This window comes from Lepisma saccharinum, chromosome 2, assembly GCF_977018435.1.
Source record: "Lepisma saccharinum chromosome 2, izLepSacc3.1, whole genome shotgun sequence".
Lineage (NCBI taxonomy): Eukaryota > Metazoa > Arthropoda > Insecta > Zygentoma > Lepismatidae > Lepisma > Lepisma saccharinum.
This window is the reverse complement of record NC_139230.1, coordinates 182,305,247-182,327,514: the sequence shown is the minus strand read 5'-3', so window position 1 is coordinate 182,327,514 and position 22,268 is coordinate 182,305,247. Positions and strand designations below refer to the sequence as shown.

The 22,268-nt window shown below is 36.7% G+C and overlaps 1 protein-coding gene across 2 annotated transcripts in view; it reads left to right on the top strand.

The window, feature by feature from the left end:
* Positions 1–22,268, top strand: part of LOC145984221 (ubiquitin-like modifier-activating enzyme 1) — a 141,254-nt gene that overhangs the window by 32,027 nt on the left and 86,959 nt on the right. Inside the window, exon 2 of one of the 2 annotated variants that reach the window (XM_083117783.1) lies at positions 2,586–2,635. The exons of the other annotated variant lie outside the window; for it this stretch is intronic. The gene's annotated coding sequence lies outside the window, so the exon portion shown is untranslated. The remainder of the gene's footprint in view (positions 1–2,585; positions 2,636–22,268) is intronic. 2 annotated transcript variants of the gene reach the window in all.

The window sequence follows — 22,268 nt, the reverse complement described above, 5'->3', positions numbered from 1 at the left end:
CATTAAATTTTTCACGGGCAACCAACAATCAAAAGGAATGCATCATTTTACTACTACTGCCTTCTTGTGTAGATGCATTTGCAAATTTTTAAAACCGATCCCTTGAACAACACAATCTTCACCGCCACCAGCTTTATCAGATTTTGTTCATTTTGAAGGCAGATTCCCGATATTGCAGAGTCTGGAACTCGTAATGATCACTTGTTTCACTAACATACATTCTATGTTCACAAAGAAATCTAGCTCTTTAATTAAAAAAAAAAAAAGAGCACACTGTCCTTTAAAAAATGACTTCGTAAAGGGCTATCGCGCTCTTGTCAAAAATTCCATGTAGGCCATCTTCATGTATTATTGTTCCACTCGTACAAAATACAGATGTTCTGTGGTGACAAGTTCAATTCATGTGACAACTTATTTGAAACTTTCACATTCATTGCGGAGGCATCTTGCTGCCAAATTCCATGGACAAAGAAAAGGGGAGGTGGTCTTCAACCCTGGCCACTTGTTTGACAGTTCCAGGAATAGAGCAGCGCTTAAGGCTACATTTGTGTTCACCAAATAGAGCTTCCAGTCATCTGACAGAAAAGTGTTGCAACTGAATGGCAAAGTGGGAAAAAGTAACTACATTACCAATAATTTCTTTATTTCTCCCCCATCATTCCCCCCAGGGATAAAATTTATCAAGCAGAAAGGGGGACACAAATATCCAGAGGGGGGAATTCCCCCTTCCCCCCTACAAATACCACCCTGCTAGTGCATAATGATCCTGTTATTTTGGACAAACATCTAAAATAAACCTCAGCAACTAGTCATCATTTTGTGCTTTGTAAACAACTGCATTGGGCATGTGGGTCTAAATGGGGTCTAAAACAAACTTTATCTACACAAGATAGCCTATATTCAGGTTTGCTCCCAAACAGCAACTGAGGCAAAGAACAACCTTCATGTGCATAGGTGCATACAGTGGAAATGTACAGGGTGTCCCACTAGCTTTCGAACCTGAAAAAAACGTTAGAATTTCCGAACAAACATACACAGGAAAATGAAATTCACAATACACGTACCTTGTTTCATGCTGAATACATGATCATCACAGCAGGTGCTGCAAGTGTCTTCCCTGGACATCCAGACATGTTTGTACATGGCGTTCCATATTGTGATAAGTCCTATGTAGAGTCTCCGGTGTGATCTCGTGAATCGCATTCTCGATGTTGTTTCACAACTCTTGCAGTGATCGTGGTTTGTTTCTATAGACTCAACCTTTAAGGAAACCCCATAAAAAGAAATCTGGAGGTGTCAAATCTGGGGATCTTGGCAGCCACAATCCTTTGGAGATGATTCTGTCACCAAAAAAAAATGACTCAGTTTCTGCCATGGCCACATTGGAAGTATGGCACGTCGCTCCGTCTTGTTGGAAATAACTGCGACGCAGTTCTTCATTGTCCAGCTGATTCACAAATGCACTAAAGATGTGTAAGTAAACTTGTGTGTTTACTGTATCTCCAAAGAAGATGGGTCCAATGATACGCTGAAGTGGAGTCTCGTGGTACACATGCGGATTTTCAGCATCCCACACCCGCGTATTGTGCGAGTTCACATACCCGGAGAGATGGAATCAAGCTTCATCGGTGAACCAAGTATAGTCTAGGATTCCTGGATTGTCTTGCAGCAAAGCTTGCAACCAACGACAATACGTCATGCGCTTTTCCAAATGTGTAGCCTTCAACTCCTGGACGACTGTAATGCGATAGGGATACAGCTTGCCTCTTTTGGCGGCTCTTTGCACAGTTGACTTTGACATCCCTGCCTCCTGTGATAATCGACGCAGGCTCTTCTTAGGAGACTGCAAAAGACGTTGCCGCACATTATGTATTGTCTCCTCAGACATCCGTGGACGGGACGCGCGCCTCCATGTCCCATAAGCAACGTTCCTGTTGTTTCGAACTTGTGCACCAAATGATGTATTGATGATTTCGATGGTCCTTTATGGCGTCCAAATTCACGGCAAAATTCACGTTGAATGGTCTGATACGATCCCGATATCCAATATTTCTTTACAATGAACAGGCGTTCTGGTAGGGTGTACCGATGCATCCTCTCGATGCAGGGACTCACGTCACACTAACCCACACACACCACGGCAAGCAGCACTTCCCCTGGCGCCACCTACCATCTTTCATTTTCCTATGTATGTATGTTTGTTTGGAAATTATAACTTTTTTTCGGGTTCGAAAGCTAGTGGAACACCTGTTATAATGTAGAACTGTAGTATATACATAAAAAGATCATTAAATAACATTAATTGATAGGTCAGTATTTCGCCAAGTGTTCTTTTTTTAATCTGTTATTTACAAGTACTGGGAATTTGTAGTAGCATTCTGATGTTATTTGCATACAATTATACACATATTTTTGGTTTCTTAAACATGTATTTTCTTATTAGTGGTTGATGTGTTAACATGCTTACTAGCATAATGTTTTCTGAAACAGTTATCATGTTTAAGATGTTAGTAGATTTAAAAATTATAACAGGGTAGTAATATTGTATGTACATGTGGGACATCAACTGTTGCCTTTTTTTCCAGGACTTATAACAAACATGAACTAAAGGAAAGCTTCCAAGAAAGCTGGAAAGGTACTTTTTTGCATCATTGTAGCAAATAACCATTTTCATATTCACTGACATGCTGTAATGTGTCAAACAGTTATCACAGTTTTTCCTTTGCTTTTTAACTTATTTTCTGAGAGAGCTACCTCACTAGCTGGTCATGCACAAATCCTTTCTCTTTCAGCACAAATGTTACATTGTAAGGCATGCCAGTGGTTACTGTTTGGTTGTAAATTATCAGTGTTCATCATTGTTTCAGCTTGTAACAAATGCTATACATTGTAAATATTATAGTGTCTGTTCTTGTATATATTATTGTAGGGCACCAAATTAATGAATAAGACTTCTTCCATTTCTTGGTGAACTAGAACATCAAATGATGCATGAGTGAAATATCAACATTGCCACCTGCCCAGAATATTACATTAATTTCTATAAATATTTAGTTTAATTTAATTAAATTTTTACCATTTTTCTAATAGGACATCACAGGGTGTTCCTTCAGAGTTGTTTCTAAAGTTAAAATTTCAAAGATATCCCAAATTTACATTGTAGATTTTTCATTTTATGACATGATACACTTCATTTAACTTAATAGTTTTATTCATGTTTGGGAGTTATTAACTTTTTCTACGAAACTTACTTGTAGAAGTTCTATTAATTTTGGTGGCCTCTGCCACCATCTGCTTGGGAAGTTGTTGCTTCACTGCTGGGTTGGCTTCCAGTTCCTATCATTTCCCTGTGTGTCACTAGGAGCACTAGTGTAGCCAGTTAATCTGCTGTGTGTGCTGAGTTTAAGTTGCTGCAGTAGCAGGAACCAAATGTGATGCACCTGACCGCTGTCGATGTCCAAATAATGTGGAAAGTGCATAATTGCATGCATCTCCTTGATTTTGGTGTCAATCAGTGTGTGCAATGTATGCCTAACTGAAACTTTTTCAATGTTGTGTTTGTTGAACTTGAGGTGCTTTGCCAGTCTGGTAGTTGGTTGGTAATTTTTTTTTCGTCAGATAAGTGCTGTTGTATATGATCATTGATAGTTCTGATTGATCTGTAAATGTAAATCACACCCACACCAAGCATCATATACTCCTGGGTTGTCAAGGGGTGAGAGGAAGTATTGTTTGTGTTTGTTTAGAGCACTGGTTATTTTGGTCACTGGTTTGTGTGCTAGTGCGATATCAAACTGTCTCAGGATCTTGGCAAGGTGGTCGGTCGGATGTGGTATGGTGGTAAAGGAAAGCAATCCATTTCATTTTATTTTTGCTGGTTGGTTGGTGATGGTTTGGCTGTTGAACCTACATTTCTGCTTTGCTACACAATGTTGAAAGTTGAAGCACTGTGTACCCATTCTTAAGTCCTGTGTCTGTGATGATGGTGACTTCTTCACTTGAGCAGTAAGAGAAAGCTCTTCGGTAAATGTTAAGCTGCACATTGGCTTTCTGTTTGGGTGGATGATTGGAGAGACTGTGAATATACTGGCTACCTGCCCCTGGTTTTCTGTAGACTCTGGTGGTAATTTGGTTGTCCCTTCTTTTGATAGTTAGGTCCAGAACATGCTGATTGACACCAATGTCAAAGAGATACGCACAATTATGCACTTTACACATGATCTGAACATTGACACAAGTCAGGCACCTTTCATTTGGCTCCGGCTACTGCAACAACTTAAACCCAGCACATGCAGCAGATGAACTTGGCTACTAGTGCTCCTAGTGGCACACAGGGAAATGACAGGAACCGGAAGCCAGCCCAGCAGTGAAGCAACAACTTCCCAAGCAGATGGTGTCAGAGGCCACCAAAATTAATAGAACTTTTACAATTAAGTTTCGTGGAAAGAGTTAGAAACCAGCTTACATCTAATTATTGAGTCCTAATTAAACATCTTACCAATTTATCTGCATTATAACTTTTTAGAATTCACAAAATGTATATCTCAGGTTTCATTATGCATAGCAGTGTAAAAAAAATTGTATTCCACCATAACATGCAGAATGATGAAGTATAAGATTTAGAAGGAAATATCTTGAGGGGTATACAATAATTGCTGAATGCAAATATTTAATGGAGTAGTGTTCATTTGAAATTTTCATGTGTCCTTAGTTAGAACTCATTTCCAGCTCTTTATACCATATTTTCAATTACTTGTATGGATTATATTCTACAGTACTCATCAAAAAAGCTGAAGAATGTATTCGTATTCAAGAGTAACATCTACTCATGTCAACTATTGGAAAAAATGGTTCACTAGCAGGCCTAATTAGCTAATAGGTCATTGCCAATAAATTGTTTCAGCCATGAACATTATTTAACATTGTTTGTCCATTAAAATCTCAGAAACTGCTAAAATTTGGTATTAAAATTTACTGGCAAATTATGTCTTGATCTATGTACCCCAGCTAAGTCGTACAATTGAAAGACACCAATCGGCAATATGTTGACCATCTATCAATATCTCAAAATTACTGAAGACCAGCATGATATTTGGTGCACAGGAAATTACATGAAAATGCAGGTTAAACCAGGACTCATATCTCAGTCTGTGGCATTGCTCTACCAACTGAGGTACCGTGCCAACCCTGGTCTTGGTCTGAGTTTTTGCTTCTGCATTTTACTTTTGTGTGATTGTCTCCATTAGTGATTGCTGCAATGGGATCTATTGCATTTGAAACGATTGTGACACCGACAATGTCTAGTATCTCCCAGCATGGAGCTATGTATTGCCTTATTATTTTACCTGTGTGGAATTCAGTCTGAGATCCTAGACACAGTGGGCATCAATGTTACAGATTCTATTGCCATAGTATTGTTGAAAATGCTACATGCAGGTGGGGGAGTTACACAGCATGTGGCAAATTACTTTATTTTTCTTCTGAAATTTAACAGATTTTTAATGTGTTACATTGTTATGCAATACAATAATGTAGCCTGTGGCACAACAGCCCATGAGGGCCAGGGCCTACCTACGAACTGCTGGCTTCACCTGCCGAGGTAAGAGATCATCCAACCAGTTATGGGTGACGTGTGGTCAGTGCCTGATCTACAAATCTTGGGGCCCCCCCGCAAAATATTACCAAAGGCCCCTCTACCTACCTACCTACCTACCTTTACACACACACGCTGTGTGTGTGTGTGTGTGTGTGTAATTCTTGAACTCTTGTTTACAAAGTCATATATAAGGACCTAGAGGGTGATTGAAAAGTCCCTGAACACCCCCTATAAAAAGTAAAGGAGTTAGGCTGGGTACACTTGGTCATGATTAGAGACCGGATTTTAAAGGGAAAATTTTTACTCTGAAAAGGACAAAAGAGTAAAAATTATTGCTAAAAGAAGAAAATGAAAAAAGACTATAATATATTTTTGAACTCCACTAAAAATATTATTTTAAATGAAAGCAAAATATGTATATACCATTCATGTATAAAAAGGGATACATTAACTTACATATAAAGTAAAGTAAAAAAAAAACACTCATGGAGGGAATGTAAGGTAGAAGGGGCTTATTATTTCTTTCCACTAAGCTGCACCAAATAGACAATTGTTAAATGTTTGGTTTCGGAAAAATACAGTCATACTAAATTTTGATTATAACACCATTAAGCCTTGTTTCCATGGTATTGAAAACTCCGTATGCTGACCAAGGCAGAAATTTATTTTATTTTAAAACATAAACTAAATGTAACGTTTCAACCTTCTAGCAAGGTCTTCTTCAGACTCTGTACTAGGGATGTGACGAAGCTGAAAATTTACCGATGCCGATGTAGTCACCGATAATTTTTGGAACCGATTCCGATACATAAGATTATTAAACAGAAATGGGATGTTATTTTCAGCATGACAAAAATAAATTTGCTATGTACATTTCTATTGCATATCATATGTATATACATATATATTCTCAAGAGATGCGAATGAACATTTGCATCTACAAAATGTTATGTGAACCTTTAAGAAGAACATGGATTCTCAAGAGATTAAACATTAGTACACAAGCAGTTCTTTAAAATGCAAAATGAATTCATGTTCTGCCAGATTCAACTTCAGAAACATGAGATTTGGAAGCACTTCAGGAAGTGACCTACTTCTTCTCTTATCTCAAATCTGTTCAGCAACACTCAATCACTGAATACTGATGCAGCAGGTATGCCCAAGTATTTTCTGAGGACTTGCTTCAGATTTGAATATTCATTTTTGAATTTCCAATACAACAACAGATCCTGGTTCAGCAATGTACTGTTTTATTTCCAATTTATAGTTAGGTTGATCCTCTGAATGAGTTTGCAATAATTTTATTACAAAAGCTCTACAATAATGACGAATCATAACCAAATTTTCAATAAGTCTTACAAAACTAGAATATAAAACTTATTAGAATATAAAAACTCTAGTATAATCTGTACCGGTTTAAATATCGGATTTTTGCCGATTCCGATACCGATGCCGATGTGTCAATTTCGGCCGATTTTCATACATCTGTAATCGGCTTCGGCACATCCCTACTCTGTACCAAGTACAAATGAAACAAGGTACAAAACAGGAAGATATATATATATATATATATATATATATATATATATATATATATATATATATATATATAACACAAAAATCAGCCCCCTCCACACACAAGATTATTAGAAAGTTGTTTTTTCTGGAACATTCCAGCAGGTGGCCTTCCCTTGTCAACTGTACTTTCACTTGACAGGTGATTTAGCTAAACATTTCCTATCATCTGGAAAGTGGTTGGACTCTTTATCTCATTTTCCTTTCTTTCTTCATTCCTCTTCCTTCTTCTCTCCTCTTTTGCTCTTGTCCTTTCCACTCTTTCTAACACCTTCTTCCATTCTTTGTTTATCTTCAGTCCCCCATTCCAGTTCATTGTGTCTTCTCTATTTCCTTGGACTCCTTCCATTTTCTCACTAGTACTCTCTTCTCCCTTCCTATCTGCTTAGCCTCATCCCACTCTGTCATGTCCTGTTTCTCTCATGTGTTTGAATATCGCATTTGTCTTTCTCTTAAATCGTACATCATCCCTATGTTGTTTCCACCTGTTTTTCAGCCTCTCTTTCATTTCTCCTATGTACCTACTCTTGACATTCTTTACACTTCATTTCATAGATAATCCCTTCCTCTTCCTCTTCTCTGTTTTCCTTTTTCTTGTTTGCATTCTTCGCTATTCTTAAGATGCTTCTCCCTCCCTTCCTGCAAGTTTTAATGCCCACTTTCCTAAGCACTTTGCGTATCTTTTCTGTGTTCTCATTCCAAACCACCTCTCTTTTTTATTTCTTTTCCTCTTTTTTCTTTCTCTTCCTCTTCTCCTCTGCCACTTTTCTTCCTTCTTCTGTTTATATCTAGTCTATCCTCCTTCTCGTAGCCATTCTTTTCCAGCGGTTTCCATAGGCTATTTATTTTGCCTTCCTTTTCACATTCTTTCGTGCAATTTTCTTGATTCTATCCACCATATTCTTTAAAAAAAATAATTTTGTCACCTCACTTACATCACTTCTTTTGTGACAGAATACCCCTGCTGCACACCTCTTCTGATGCCAAGCTGTTTCAATTTCTTGTCCTCTATTCTAGGTAACTTGTCTTGTCTTCTTCTTTTTAGAGTTCCAACAATAGCCATCCTCCTTTCACGAGGGGACACATGTTGGACATTCTTAACAACAGGATGGGACAAGAAATTATAGGAGAATGGGATAGTGAAAGGGTAGTGAAGGTGCTGGAAACCATTTGGAATAACGGTTACAGTAAAATGGGGCTAAAATAATGTTAATGAGTGAAGGACTGAATATAGACTCTAGCCTAAGCCCAGCATTGGCTGAATTGGTTATGAATGAATGGGAAAAGAAAGTTGTCGAAAAAGGAGGTGACAAAATAATTCTGTTTTGCAGACATGTAGAAGATTGGTTTGGCATATGGAAGGGAACGAAGAGACAGCTCTACATATTTGCCAAAGAAATACAAAATAAAGGAGAAGGAATATTGTTGGAACTCGAAATAGAAGAAGACATGATAAGCTACCTAGATATATTGATGAAAAGGAAGAGAGGACAAGAATTTGAAACAGCTAGGCATCAGAAGAAGTGTGCAGCAGGGGTATTCTGCCACAAAAGAAGTGATGTAAGTGAGGTGACAAAAATAAATTTTATAAAGAATGTGGAGGACAAAATCAAGAAAATATGCACGAAAGAATGTGAAAAAGAAGGCAAAATAAATAGCCTGGAGGCTGGAGCATGGTGCTGATCAAATCACCTCCAAGATGGCCGACATCGAAAATATGTGGGGCCCACATACCCTACATGTGCCTTCATGGCACGGTGCTATATGCACAGGGAATTTCAACTTTACCTTTACCTGTATATATTGGCTCTGTCCAAAAGGTACAAAGTGCATACTTGAAGTATGGTCTTGATGGAAGTGATGTCACCTAGTACAGTTCGAAAGTGCCAAGAACAGAAGAACGCAAGTGCACAGCTCGCAGTACAGATGGTTGCGGACTAGGTCACGTGATTACCACACTCATTGTTCATTTGTTTAAAATCACGGAGGTAGAAAGCCAGCAACACAGGTTAAACATACGTTATGGGCCAGTAAGTTGTTGGTTAAAGTTCTTCTAATGTGTGGAAATGTATGTGTACAAACATTTGAAAATGCTATGTGATTTCTATGGTGAAAAACAAATGTTTAAAATGCGGGGAAAACGAGTACTCAGTTTTATCTACTGATCGTATTTGGTGCCGCATTCGAAGTGAAATTTGAAAGACTTTCACTTGCAGTGCACGACTTGAAGACTGCACTCCAAGACCATACTCGGAGGATGCTCGCTTCAAGTATGGTCTTGCACCTTTCGGACACGGCCATTGTATTAGTTTCTGTACCCCAGAGTAACTACGTTTATTTTTTACATATGCATATATGAACCCTGTACTATGCCAATGGCTAAGGGCCCCCTTATGGCTTACTTCCCCCCCAGCACTGCGGGATTTTGCGGCTTGTAGATCCAGCACCTCATGTGGTCAGCATGATGAACCCCCACTCATTGTTGTAGGTTTCCATGACCAGGTTACATTAATTCTCATTAGTAGCTCCCCAATTTTGTGTGTGGGATTCCCAGATTCAAACTTTGGATAAGAAATGGATGTATCATTGTGTTTGTCCCATTATTCATTTCATCAGTTCATTCTTATCTTTGCAACTGACTCAAGACATAAAAAGCAGCATAAGTAACAAAAATGTGACATATTGTTAGGGAAGGGAGGTGTATGTTTGCATGATGTACAGTGCTTAAAGTGGTTTCAGTCAATAGCCGTAACTTTATATTACTACTCCTACTACTAATAATAAATGCATATTAATATAATCACATTTATTATCATCATCAGTGCTTTTTTCTGGATAGAAAGGTTTCAGTATTCTTGAAGTTTGTTTGTTTGTTGTTATTATTTGTTATTGTGTTCATTATAAGAAGTACTCGAAGTATTATGGTATGTTCATAAGTGATTGTGCATCCATGTAGACACACACACACACACACACACAATTCTTTCGTTATAATAAGATATTTCTTGTTTTTATTCTCACATATAGAGATGCCGGTGTGACGTAACAGTGCATACCTTCAGAGAAAAAGCTCTGATTATCATCATTGCATGCAAAGTAAATACAGTACACAAGATCTATCACGTTTGTCATTTCAGGAAATTAGGTTCTTATTTTCATGTTAAATGAATGGCATTGACCAAAATATATTACTTTTTGTAAATTTCTGGACAACCCATCGACAGGAGAATTTTTGTACAAAAAAATTATCTTTTCTTCTTCATCTGTTGTTTGCAAGAATTAATGTAATTAAGGATGAACTTTTTTGTAGTGTATTGACAAAATAAAATGGATGTCCAATGTCTCATTTCCGGCACTAATCTGGTTTGCAGGAACGGAGTTCCTATGCATTCCTGCTCACTTTAAGTCCTATGTATGTGTGCATTTTGTAGTCATTCAGTTCTGATGCTACTGCATTCTAAGATAGATAAAACTGCCTTGAGCCTCTCTGAAGCCATGGTAATATTGTCACCTTGTAACCAAGGGGTCCCAGGTTTGATACCCAGGGCAGGTACATATTGGATCAGCTCCCACTTTAAACTGTAGGTCCAGTCCTGTTTAGCCTATCTGGGAATAAAGCGGACGTAAAAATCAAATTCAAGTAAATAAAAGTGCCATTCTCCATTTTGTAAGAGAGAGGATTTTGTTGTAGCAATATACTAGCGAGTTCAGAATTTCATAATGAGGTGCAAGTAACACAATGATTGTTACTTTCAAAAGTAGCATGCAACCATTACAGTTACTTATAGAATGTAAGTAACACGAGTCTAATACAATTATGAAAAGTCTGCCTCGGAGGAGACAGGGGGGTGCAAAGGGGTGCCTACGCAACCCCATGATTTTCTTCTACTTCCCTTTTTCAAAACCTATGTTCAACCGGAAACACTAACTCTTACAGTGCCATATTACATAATGTAATCATATTCAGCACCAAATATTAGGTATTGAAGTGAGACCTCTGTTACTGTGTACAGCAGGCATGCATTAATCCTAACTAACTAACTCTCTAGCCTTCTTAAACCCGAAGGTTCATGGCTGCAGCAATACAGGCCTTGCATGTTTCCCTATCTTGAGCAAGATCTATATACTCTTTTTCATCCCTACCGATTTCCCTTAGGTCCATCTCAACGTTGTCCCTCCATCTTTGTCTTGGCCTTCCTACATGTCTCTTACCATCAGGTTTTCCAACAAGAATCCTGTAAACTCCTCTTTCCTCTCCCATTCGTGCCACATGGCCTGCCCACCTAAGTCTTCTTGATTTAATTATTCTCATAATATCTGGACATGAATACAAATTATGTAGTTCTAAATTATGTAACCTTCTCCACTCACCTGTCTCCTCATCCCTTTTAGGTCCAAAGATTTTCCTAAGGATCTTATTTTCAAATACTCTCAATTTATGTTCCTCTTTCAATGTAAGGGACCAAGTTTCACATCCATATAATACTACAGGCAAAATTACGGTTTTGTATATTTTAACTTTTAGTTTCTTAGATATTAAACGAGAAGACAAAAGTTTATGAAGAGAGAAGTAACATGCATTTCCTGAATTAAGCCTACTTTTTATTTCCTCTTTAATATAATTTTCATTTGTTAATATTACTCCTAAGTATTTGAATTTGGAAACTGGTTCAAACGAGTTGTTATCAATAATTAGATTTTGATTATTACCTAACACTTGGTTTCGGCCTGTAAGCATATATTTAGTTTTCTCTTTGTTAACTTCCAAACCTATCTCTTTAGCAGTTTTGAAAAATATTTTAGCATTATTCTTAATTGTATTCACATCATCCCCCAGTAAGTCTACATCATGTGCATATGCTAACAACTGAGTCACACCATTTAATTTTAGTCCTTCTTTAGTTTCTTTTACCTTCCTAACAGCATATTCTAAGGCAAAATTAAAGAGCAATGGAGATAATGCATCTCCTTGTTTTAACTCATCATGAATTGTAAATTTGTCAGACATATTAATACCCACACGAATTTTACTTTCTGTTTCACTGGTGCATACTTTTATCATACTAACAAGCTTCTTAGGTATTCCAAACTCGACTAATATATTATATAGTTTATCTCTTTTGACCGAATCATATGCTTTTTTGAAATCAATGAATAGCTGATGGACATTTTGATTATATTCCCACTTTTTTTCAAGTGTCTGTCTGATGTGAAAAATTTGATCTATAGTTGATCTGTTACATTTAAATCCACATTGATAATCACCTATAATTTCATTAGCATATGGGGTTAGTCTTGTTAAAAGAATGTTAGATAATATTTTATATGTTGTTGAGAGTAGAGAAATTCCACGGTAATTATTGCAGTTCATTTTATCACCTTTTTTAAACACAGGAACAATTATGGATTGTTTCCACTGTTGAGGGATTTCTTCTTTATTCCATATTAAAGAAATTAATTTATGAATTTGACATATTAATGAATTTCCACCATATTTAATTAACTCAGCTGGTATTAAATCAATGCCAGGTGCTTTGTTATTCTTTAGCCTTTTAATAGCATCTTTAACTTCAGTCAAGTTAGGTTCTGGAACTAAAGGTTCTGCTGTGTGTACTTCATTTACTTCTGATTTATCTCCTACATGGACATTTAAAAGGTCATTAAAGTAGTTCTTCCATCTATTTAGAATATCACTTGGGTCAGCTAGAAAATCACCGTCTTTATCTTCTATCAAGTTTACTTTAGGTTGCCACCCCTTTCTAAACTCATTTACACCTTTATATAAATCTCTGATATTTTTATTTTTGCTGTTTGTTTCAATTTCGTTAATTTTGGTTTTCAAGTAATCTCTTTTTTTACTTCTAAACGTGTGGTTAATTTCTCGCTTTATTCTATTATAATTGTTTAGATTTGTATCATCAGAGTTATTTAACCACCTAAGTCTAGCCTGATTTCTTATTTCTATTAGATTATGACATTCATTATCAAACCATTACTTACTTTTTCTCGGTTTATGGTATCCTATACTTTCTTTAGCTGCTGATTCTATTGCAGTACGTATGTGCTCCCAATTCTTATTTACGTCTGTTTCATTTATATTTTCATCATTTAAATCCTGCAAAACATCAAATCTATTTGACAGTTTAATTTGGTAATCTTTCTTAATTCTTTCATCAGTAAACTTTCCTGTATCAAATTTTAGAACTTTTAGATTTTGTTGCTTATGATTTATCACTGAGAGTCTTTCTCTTAATTTAGCAATTACTAAATAATGGTCACTGGCACAGTCAGCACCTCTATGTGTACGAACGTCAATTATACTAGTATGCCTTCTCTTATCAATGAGAATATGATCTATCTGATTATGAGTTTTACCATCTGGAGAAGACCAGGTATATTTATGGATATCTTTATGTTTAAAAGTGGTAATTTTTACAATTAAATTCTTTGAGGTTGTAAAAGTAATCAATCTTATACCATTAACATTACTTAATTCATGAAGACTTTCTTTACCAATTGTGGGTTTAAATGTCTCTTCTTTGCCAATTTGTGCATTACAGTCACCTAACAGAATTTTCATATCATACTGAGAAAATTTATCAAAGACCTGTTCTAACTCTGTATAAAAATCATCTTTATCTTCCGTTGGTGCATGTATGTTTATTAAAATAATTTTACACCACCTACCCTGTAAAACTGCATATGATATCCTATCATTAATAAATTCTACTGTTTTAAGAGCCGAGATAATTCTATTATTTATGAAAAAACCTGTTCCAAAATTATGATTTTCAGTACCACCATAGAAAAAAGTATAATTTTTAGTTTTACAATTCCCTTCTCCTGGCCACCTAACTTCCTGGACAGCTACTACATCTAATTTATACTTAACTATCTCATTAACTGTACACTGAAATGCCCCAGGCCGGTAAAGGCTCAGAACATTCCATGTGCCTAATTTAATATCCTTATTCCTAATGTAGATCTTATCCTTAGTCCAGGGACCTCCCAAAGTAGTCCCCACCCGGAGATCCGAACGGGGGGACTATTTTACCTCCGGAATATTTTACCTTGGGAACATCCATGGCCTTATATTGTTGTTTCTTGACATGTGTTTTTACAGTGCAGAGTTGTCAGCTCTACGCCCAACCCCCAATATGAATGGAGGAACTACTACACAAGACGAACATTAATCCTACTCTGAAAAAAAATCTGCATTATTTTACTGTACTGGCGGCAGTCTCTATGAAGACCTCTTTCATCAGATTTGTTGTTAAGAATTGTTTGTTGTTTTGCTTCTTCAAGCGGTCTGTGGTTTTCAATAATTGTCTATAGCTCAGTGTGAATTGTTTTATGTTTTTTTCATTGTTGGTAAAAAGGTTTTATTTTCCTCCTACTTGTTATTCAATTTTTCTCCAAGTCTCACTGGAACAAAATGTTCAGTTGCTTTCAAGATAGAATCAGGAGGTGCTAGGAAAATCATTTAATTTTGTACCTCGAGTGGTTGTATTGCAAAGGTTCAAAAAGTAGGTTTTAAAAGGCAAGGATAATTTTATTTTGTATTTCACTACATAGATCAGGACCACAAAGTATGTGTGAATGTTACACTCTATGACCATTTTCTTGGAGTGTAAGACGTCCAGAAAGCAGGCGAGTAATTTATATTTATTATAAGAGCATTGTAGGAACATGAATGCTTCAAACTGAAGGAGTGGCTCTTTTTTTTCTTTAGAGAACAGCACTATTAGGGTAAAAATATGCTTCCCCCCTTCTCCCCTCTCCAGAAAAATGCCTGAAAAGAATTCTCTGGATGTCCATGTATGTCATTGGCCGCTCTTGAACAAGTTGTTCCTTTCAAATTTCCAAAAATGTTGTTGTATGAATATGAAGCAAGTCACCAGTATTCTTCAGTTTCATTGGCATAATAGGGCCTCCCCGATAGCACAGTGGTAGTGTCATCACCTTTTAATCAAGGGGTCCCGGGTTCTATACCCGGTGGAGAGACATAGTGGTTCGGATCCCACTTAAAACTGTTGGCCCCGTACCGATTAGCCTTATTGTGCATAAAGTGGACTTAAAACACCAACTCAATCAATAATTGGCATAATATCACAGATGCCTACTATAAATTGATTGGTATTTGATTTGGAGGACTAAAACATGCATGTTTGTTTCATGTTTTCTTTATTTTCAACATCACACCCCCTCAAATGTCAAGATGAGGAGAAATTGAAGTGAGGATCTGACCCCGAAACCACGTAAATATGGCATAGGAAGAAACAGGTGGCATAGGGTCCCTCTATACACCTGCGAAGTTTCATGAAAATCGGAGGGGGACATGGGTCAAATGCCCACTTCAATTTGTCCTCATTTTGACATTTGAGGGGGGGTTTTGCCCCCTAAAACAGTTTTTTTAGCTGAAACAAAATAACACGTATTTCTTCCTTTGGGCCCCTCTATACACCTGCCAAGTTTCATGGAAATCGGAGGGGGACACAGGGGTCAGATCCCCACTTCAATTTGTCCTCATCTTAACATTTGAAGGGGGGGGGGTTGCCCCCTAGAACAGTTTTTAGCCAAAACAAAAAAAAAAACGTATTTCTTCCTTTGGCCCCCTCTATACACCTGCCAAGTTTCATGGAAATCGGAGGGGGACACAGGGGTCAAATGCCCACTTAAATTTGTCCTCATCTTAACATTTGAGGGGGGTTGCCCCCTAGAACAGTTTTTTGAGCTGAAACAATGAAACATGTATTTCTTCCTTTGGGCCCCTCTATACACCTGCCAAGTTTCATGGAAATCGGAGGGGGACACTTAGATAACCTCCCTTGTTAGTCTTACACTTTGTAATTATATAACACTGCATATATTATAATGTTTTATTTTAATTTGTAAAACTGTAACTGTAGAATAATTGTATAATTTTTGTATAACATTTCTATCTTGTTAAATGTGTTAAAGGTTTCATCCTGGAATGGAATGTCTCACATTTATGTGTGTTTCCATTTCGAATACATTCAAATGAATACATATTCGTTTCAATGGAATTTACAAAATCACCTCTGACATTTTATGTTAAACAAGTAAGATTATTTTTGTGCACGAGTGTGTTAGCCGATGAGTAGCAAATTATTTTAGGAACAACACTTGAAAAAAAATCTTGTAGGACTAACAAATGAAAAATTTATTTGTAATCGAAGATCATAATACCTTTTAAGGTGTGGTAATATTATAATGGGATTGAGATACGAAACTATCAGATCCGGTTTTTCGGATCCGGAACCGGAACATTTGGATCTGAATCCAGAACTTTTGGATCCGGATCCAGATCTGTTTGGCCATCCCTAGTAAGGACTCGATTAGGGATCTTCTTTCATTCAGTTAAAGAACTTCTACTGAAAAGTTGGAGGTGGTAAATTATGAGAGACCGTGTCCTGAACAATGCATAACCAAAACAAGTAAAAGAAACAGGAAAGTTTCCATTAAGCAGTTAAAAGTGTCTCAGCAAAAAACATGATGTTTGAATTTGTTTGAGTACACTTTATGCACAGAAAGGCTAATTGGGACTTGATTTTTAAAGTAGGATCCGAACCACTCAACCGAGTATCGAATCCGGGGCGCCTTCAGTACAAGGCAACAGTGTTACATATTGTGTGGTTATGCAGTAGCAATGTTATTAATAAATCATTTTGTTCGAACATGGAACGATGCAGGCCACAATGACTTCAGTAATTTCCATAATGCAATGGAAGGACATGAATATTTCCAAAATCAGAATCACGCAGTGATGTACAAAAGGAGGGATTGGTGGGGTCATAATCCTTCTCTTGGCATAGTATTCCTAAAAAAGGGGCTAAAGGCAGGGATAATATGACAAAGGACTGGGTTAGCAGGGGGAGCAAAAACCCAATTTACAATTCCAGCCCCTTCTGTGGGTATACTACCAGTGATTTATCCACACACACCCAACAACTCCCCCTCCCCAAATTTCCTCAACACTCTTCTAAAAGTTTTCACCAACGCCATATTTTTGGTAATTTTGGCTCCAAATTTATCCTTACACCCATTTGAAAATGTAATTGGTCGAAATGAAAAACTGACCCATCGCTTGCCTATCATGAAAAATTCACACCATGCCCCTGAATATATGCTATAATCAGTGCTATTTTTTCTGGCAGTCTAAAACAGTACTCCATATATTATAGGTGAGGCCTAATAACAATTTATTCTAACAAGAGAAATGCCTATGGTGCCAGAGGTCCTGTGTTCGAATCCTGGCCTGGGCATTCTTGTATGTCCTTTCATTAATTTCATCATATCATAACTCATTCTCACCTTCACGATTAGCCAAATTTGGCAGGAAGGAGAAGTAAAATAAACCAAATCAATCAATGAAACAAACAAGAGAAATGCATACCTGTGTGTGTGTATATATATACACTTCGATGCATCATAGTTTATGAAAACATAATTTTGAGTAGTTGTTATGATGAACACATTAACAAGCAACACAGAAACATAACAAATCAACTTGAATAGTGCCGGAACCATTCTTTCCAGAAAAAAAACAATAACTGTAACTTTTTACAGTGTGACTTCTAATTTTATCAATCAGATTTGTTACTTTCTTCCCTCTGCTACCATACTCACATTTAAGCATGTTAAAGTATATGTTTTTCAAGGTGCAGTACATTTTTAGTAAATACTATTAGCGAATATTTCATTCTCAACTTCAATTTTTGAAACAAATTATTCAGTGTTGTACCTATGTTGGAATGAATTATGGTACAAACACATTTTTATCTCATTTATTTCATATGTCATAAACCATCGAGTAATCCAAAAATACTATGCAAAACAAGGTTTTAAATCTGCTTGAATACAGTTTGTCCACAGTTTATCACAGTTGTGTTTTCCCATTATTTTTCTGGATGTTTCAAGCATCCTGTGTTTTAACCCTGCCAATTTATATACCTTATCCCCTATACGCCTTCATGGCATGGTGCATAGCACAGGGGAGCACTTTACCTTATTTTATCTTATAAGGAATACTTTATACATCCTCCAAAATATCTGACTGCTATGAAAATGGTGATTCCCATGACCAAAACATTGGTGACCTTCAATTTTGTCTCCAACGCTCCCCAAACATGCACTATAATTCAAAACATTTTATTCTTAAAATAGTTTATTTTCCTAATTTTCAAAAATGTAGTTTAGGCATTTCAAAGAATTTGGAATCTACCTCAGCATATGAAAAATCCATTCTTTTTATCTACAATCTTGGAAATGCATTGAACAAATGCAAATGAAAAACAGAATCATTCCCGAGGTGTATCTTGTTGTGATTAATTTAAGCTAAAAACCTCTACATTTGCTGCAGTTATCATGGTCTTAAAATTGGTGACTTACCCCCAACCTTCCTAAAACACACACTATATTACAGAGTTTATATTAAAATCTTAAAACTCAAGTGATGCCATAACAATGCTGAGACTTGTGTTTTTTCTACGAAAATATATAACCTAGTCATATATGAGCATAATTTAAAGTTCTCGCAAGACATGTTACACTTGTCTGTCGTCTACTATCTTTAAACACGTTGACCATTTTTCCTCAAATACAATGTGAGACGAATCCTTCAAGTTTTCTTGCAACTATAAAAATTGCAATTCAAATGCTTTGCATTTATGGCAGATATCATAAATATAATTTGATTTTACCACCACTCCTCTCCTAAGCTATGAAATATTGTTTTAAAAGGTAAGACTCTACTTTACGTCCTTTTCCTAAGGAATATGTGTCATATATCATTTGAAAGCTTATTGTATAAGGAATTCAGCAACGTAAATCCCAAAGCGAGGAAAATTACCTGGAGGAGGAAATCGATAAAAATCGATGTTGTCCGGATATGCGTAATTGAACGTACTGAGGAAATTTTTCGATGAAGCACATATTTAGGAGTGAAATGAGTACTAATGGAACCTAACCTAACCTCGTAGGCATACCTCGTCCCCGTGAATGGTTCGTGGGGCTACCCGTGCATGGTTTCACACACAACGCACCGCGAACGCAAAGAAGCAATCACCACGCAGAATGCAAACGAGCAAAGCACACACATTCACAACGTGGACACAAAGACGAGCCTGCAGTGTTGTTAACTCCCATCGGTTACCACCAAAAGGCAATAAGGACGTAAAGTAGAGTCTAGCCTTTTAAAAGTTTTACTGCAAATTTGCGGACCAATGAAATCTTTAAAATGACTCAGTTTAATTCCTTATACTCTGAAAATGTATTCTAGATTGTTTTGAAAAAGTAAAAAAACATTGTAGAGCATAGCATAGACCAGTGACGTGCACTGAGTAGCAGCTAGTCTACCAGAGATAGATCAATCAATCTCACATCTCGAATTATATTCAAATCACAATATTTATTGTCTTGTTAAAGCCACAGTTCATATGCAACACTTTCTTTTCCACGCGCTTCTCGTCCATCGGTTGATCCGCAGGTCAAGCTGGCTGGATACCCTAGCTCGCTCTTCCTTCGCCTGACCAGTTTCCAGGTAGAAACCGCAGGCCCAAGAAAAAGTAAGATTTCTACCTCCCTTACCCCCTCGCCCCCCGCTGCAATGGTTGAAAGCCCAGGCTTTCAGGTCCCCCAGTCTATCTCCTATAGGACAGATAGGGGATTGGTTTCTCATAGATATTTTTGTAAATCCTCTAAAGAACTCGGGGTAAAATTTTCTGTATTTACACATCCTTTTATACATTGTACAATATGTATGTATAATATGGGATGTAGTTTTATTATTTATGAAATGGGAATGTGTTATGTCCAGACAATAATGTTATGCTTTCTTTCTTTTTTCTTTTTCAAATATGGAATATATAATGATTAAATTACAAATATCTGCTCAGGCTCTCTCTCACTTTGGTTTAAGTAGTGTTTTATTTAAATATACTAGTATTTTGGCCTCTTAACAGTCATAAATACGGATGTATTTATTTGGGCCAGAGAACGCGAGTTCATATTGTTGTTGGTTTGGTATATTTTACTTCGCTTTTCTGATACATTTGGTTATCGCAAAAATGAGTGATGATATGATGAAATTGATGAAGGGACCTCATGAAAAATCCAGGCCAGGATTCGAACCCGTGATGAGAGCGCATTCTTTTTCTGTGTGTTGCAGTGAATAATGAAATAATTTGGAATGAAAAATGTATCTCCGAACTCAAAAAGTCAAATGAATATCATTGAAGAAACTACAGAAAAGAGTGTTGTGTTTTGTTACCTGTTTTGTTTCTGTGCACAATGTGTACTTAAAACACCAAATCAACCAACCGTGGGGGAATGGTTATCACAGCGTGCTACGACAACAGGAGTTCAGGGTTCGAACCCTGACCTGGACATGGGTGTTCTCTGTGTTTGTCCCTTCATTAATTTTATCGCATCATCTTCGCAATTAACCAAATGTGACAAAAAAAGCGACGCTAAGTAACAAAAATGAAATCAAATAATTGATTGATTGCTGGATTTGGTTTATTTTACTTCGCTTTTCCGCCACTTTTGGTATGATAAAATTGATGAAGGGACACACACAAAGAATACCCATGGCCAAGTCTAGATTCGAACCCAGGATCTCTGGCTTAGAGTCAAATCAAATCTTTTTTATTTTCGAATGTGGGTGGGGGTTACGTGTACTTTTATTTAGTACTCATTCATCATTTTGCAATCTTTTCCTCTTATTGACATTCTTCCCTTTTTTAGGAATACTGGGTCCTAAAGGGGAGACCAACCTCCCCCCCCCCTTTCCTTGAGCACGCCACTGACTGCTACCCCAAGTGTCGACATCACCGCACGTCACTGGCATAGACACATGAGGAAAATCAGTATTTCATCCACCACCTTGAAACAAATTATCCAATTTTTCTCACAAGATTTCTAGCTGCAGAAATAATTTCACCTAAATGATTCTGAATTTACAGCATTTATCATGGTTAGTAAATATGACTCATCCCTCTCTGCCCATCCACCCTAACTCATGCTCCTCCTAAATTATGCACCATATTTTGATAATTTTATTGTCAAATTATAGTGCATGTACATAATACTGCTGAAAGTATGCACAAAGTATGCACAAAGCTGGCATTGTAGTAATTATGGAGATGTATGACTTATATGGGTACAGAGCTCCTAACCATACATAAATAACATTTTACTGCAAGTAACGCATTAGGATGAGAAAAATCATTTAAAGAGTGTTCCGATTTAATTATGCCACAATTAACGACATTTGAATAAAATGTACTAAATTCTTAAATATGGAAAAATTTATTGTATCAATTGATTATCACAGTTGAAACTATGATCTGCCAGTATGGTTTTCACCACATAAGGAAGTGACTGATAACCAAAGTGCTACCACATTTCAAAATTACGAGCTTTATTCAAGTATGCTGCATCAATTAATTCAAGTGTATTATCTCAAAATTTCTGATGCATTCTTTTCTTCTTGGATATATAATCTTTTTATTTGTGTTAAAAGTCCATTTCTAGCATGATTTGAGGAAAATAGCTCGAAAAACCCACTGGCTTGTACACCCAAGGGCGAATTGTCCACCACCATTTTCATTCGGTATGTATTACACAATGTGATGACAATGAATTGAAATAATAACCTCAATAAGGAGAGAACAATGTCTGCTTTGAACCAACATAGTTTCATTCCTTAAAACAACACAGGATGTAGAATTAAGAAAGTAATGAAAATAGTGGTGGACAACTTGCGTACCATTATCTTTGCCGTTGACTGTACTACATTCATTATTTTTAGTATTATAAGCTCTGCTAAGCCTTTCCTTTACAGGTTTTCCAAAACTTGTTGACAATTGTAGAACCTCACAAGTATTTAAAGCAATAATTTACAACATTTTCTGAAAAAAAAAACGAAAGAAAACATTTCGACTGGATTTTTCAAGGTGGGTTTTTCTGAAAAAACTCGCATGGGGAAAACTGGGCTGGACCCACCGGGGCCAACCCTGCCATGAAGGCCAGCATAATAATATATTTTCGACCATAAACTTCAAGCTTGCATTGA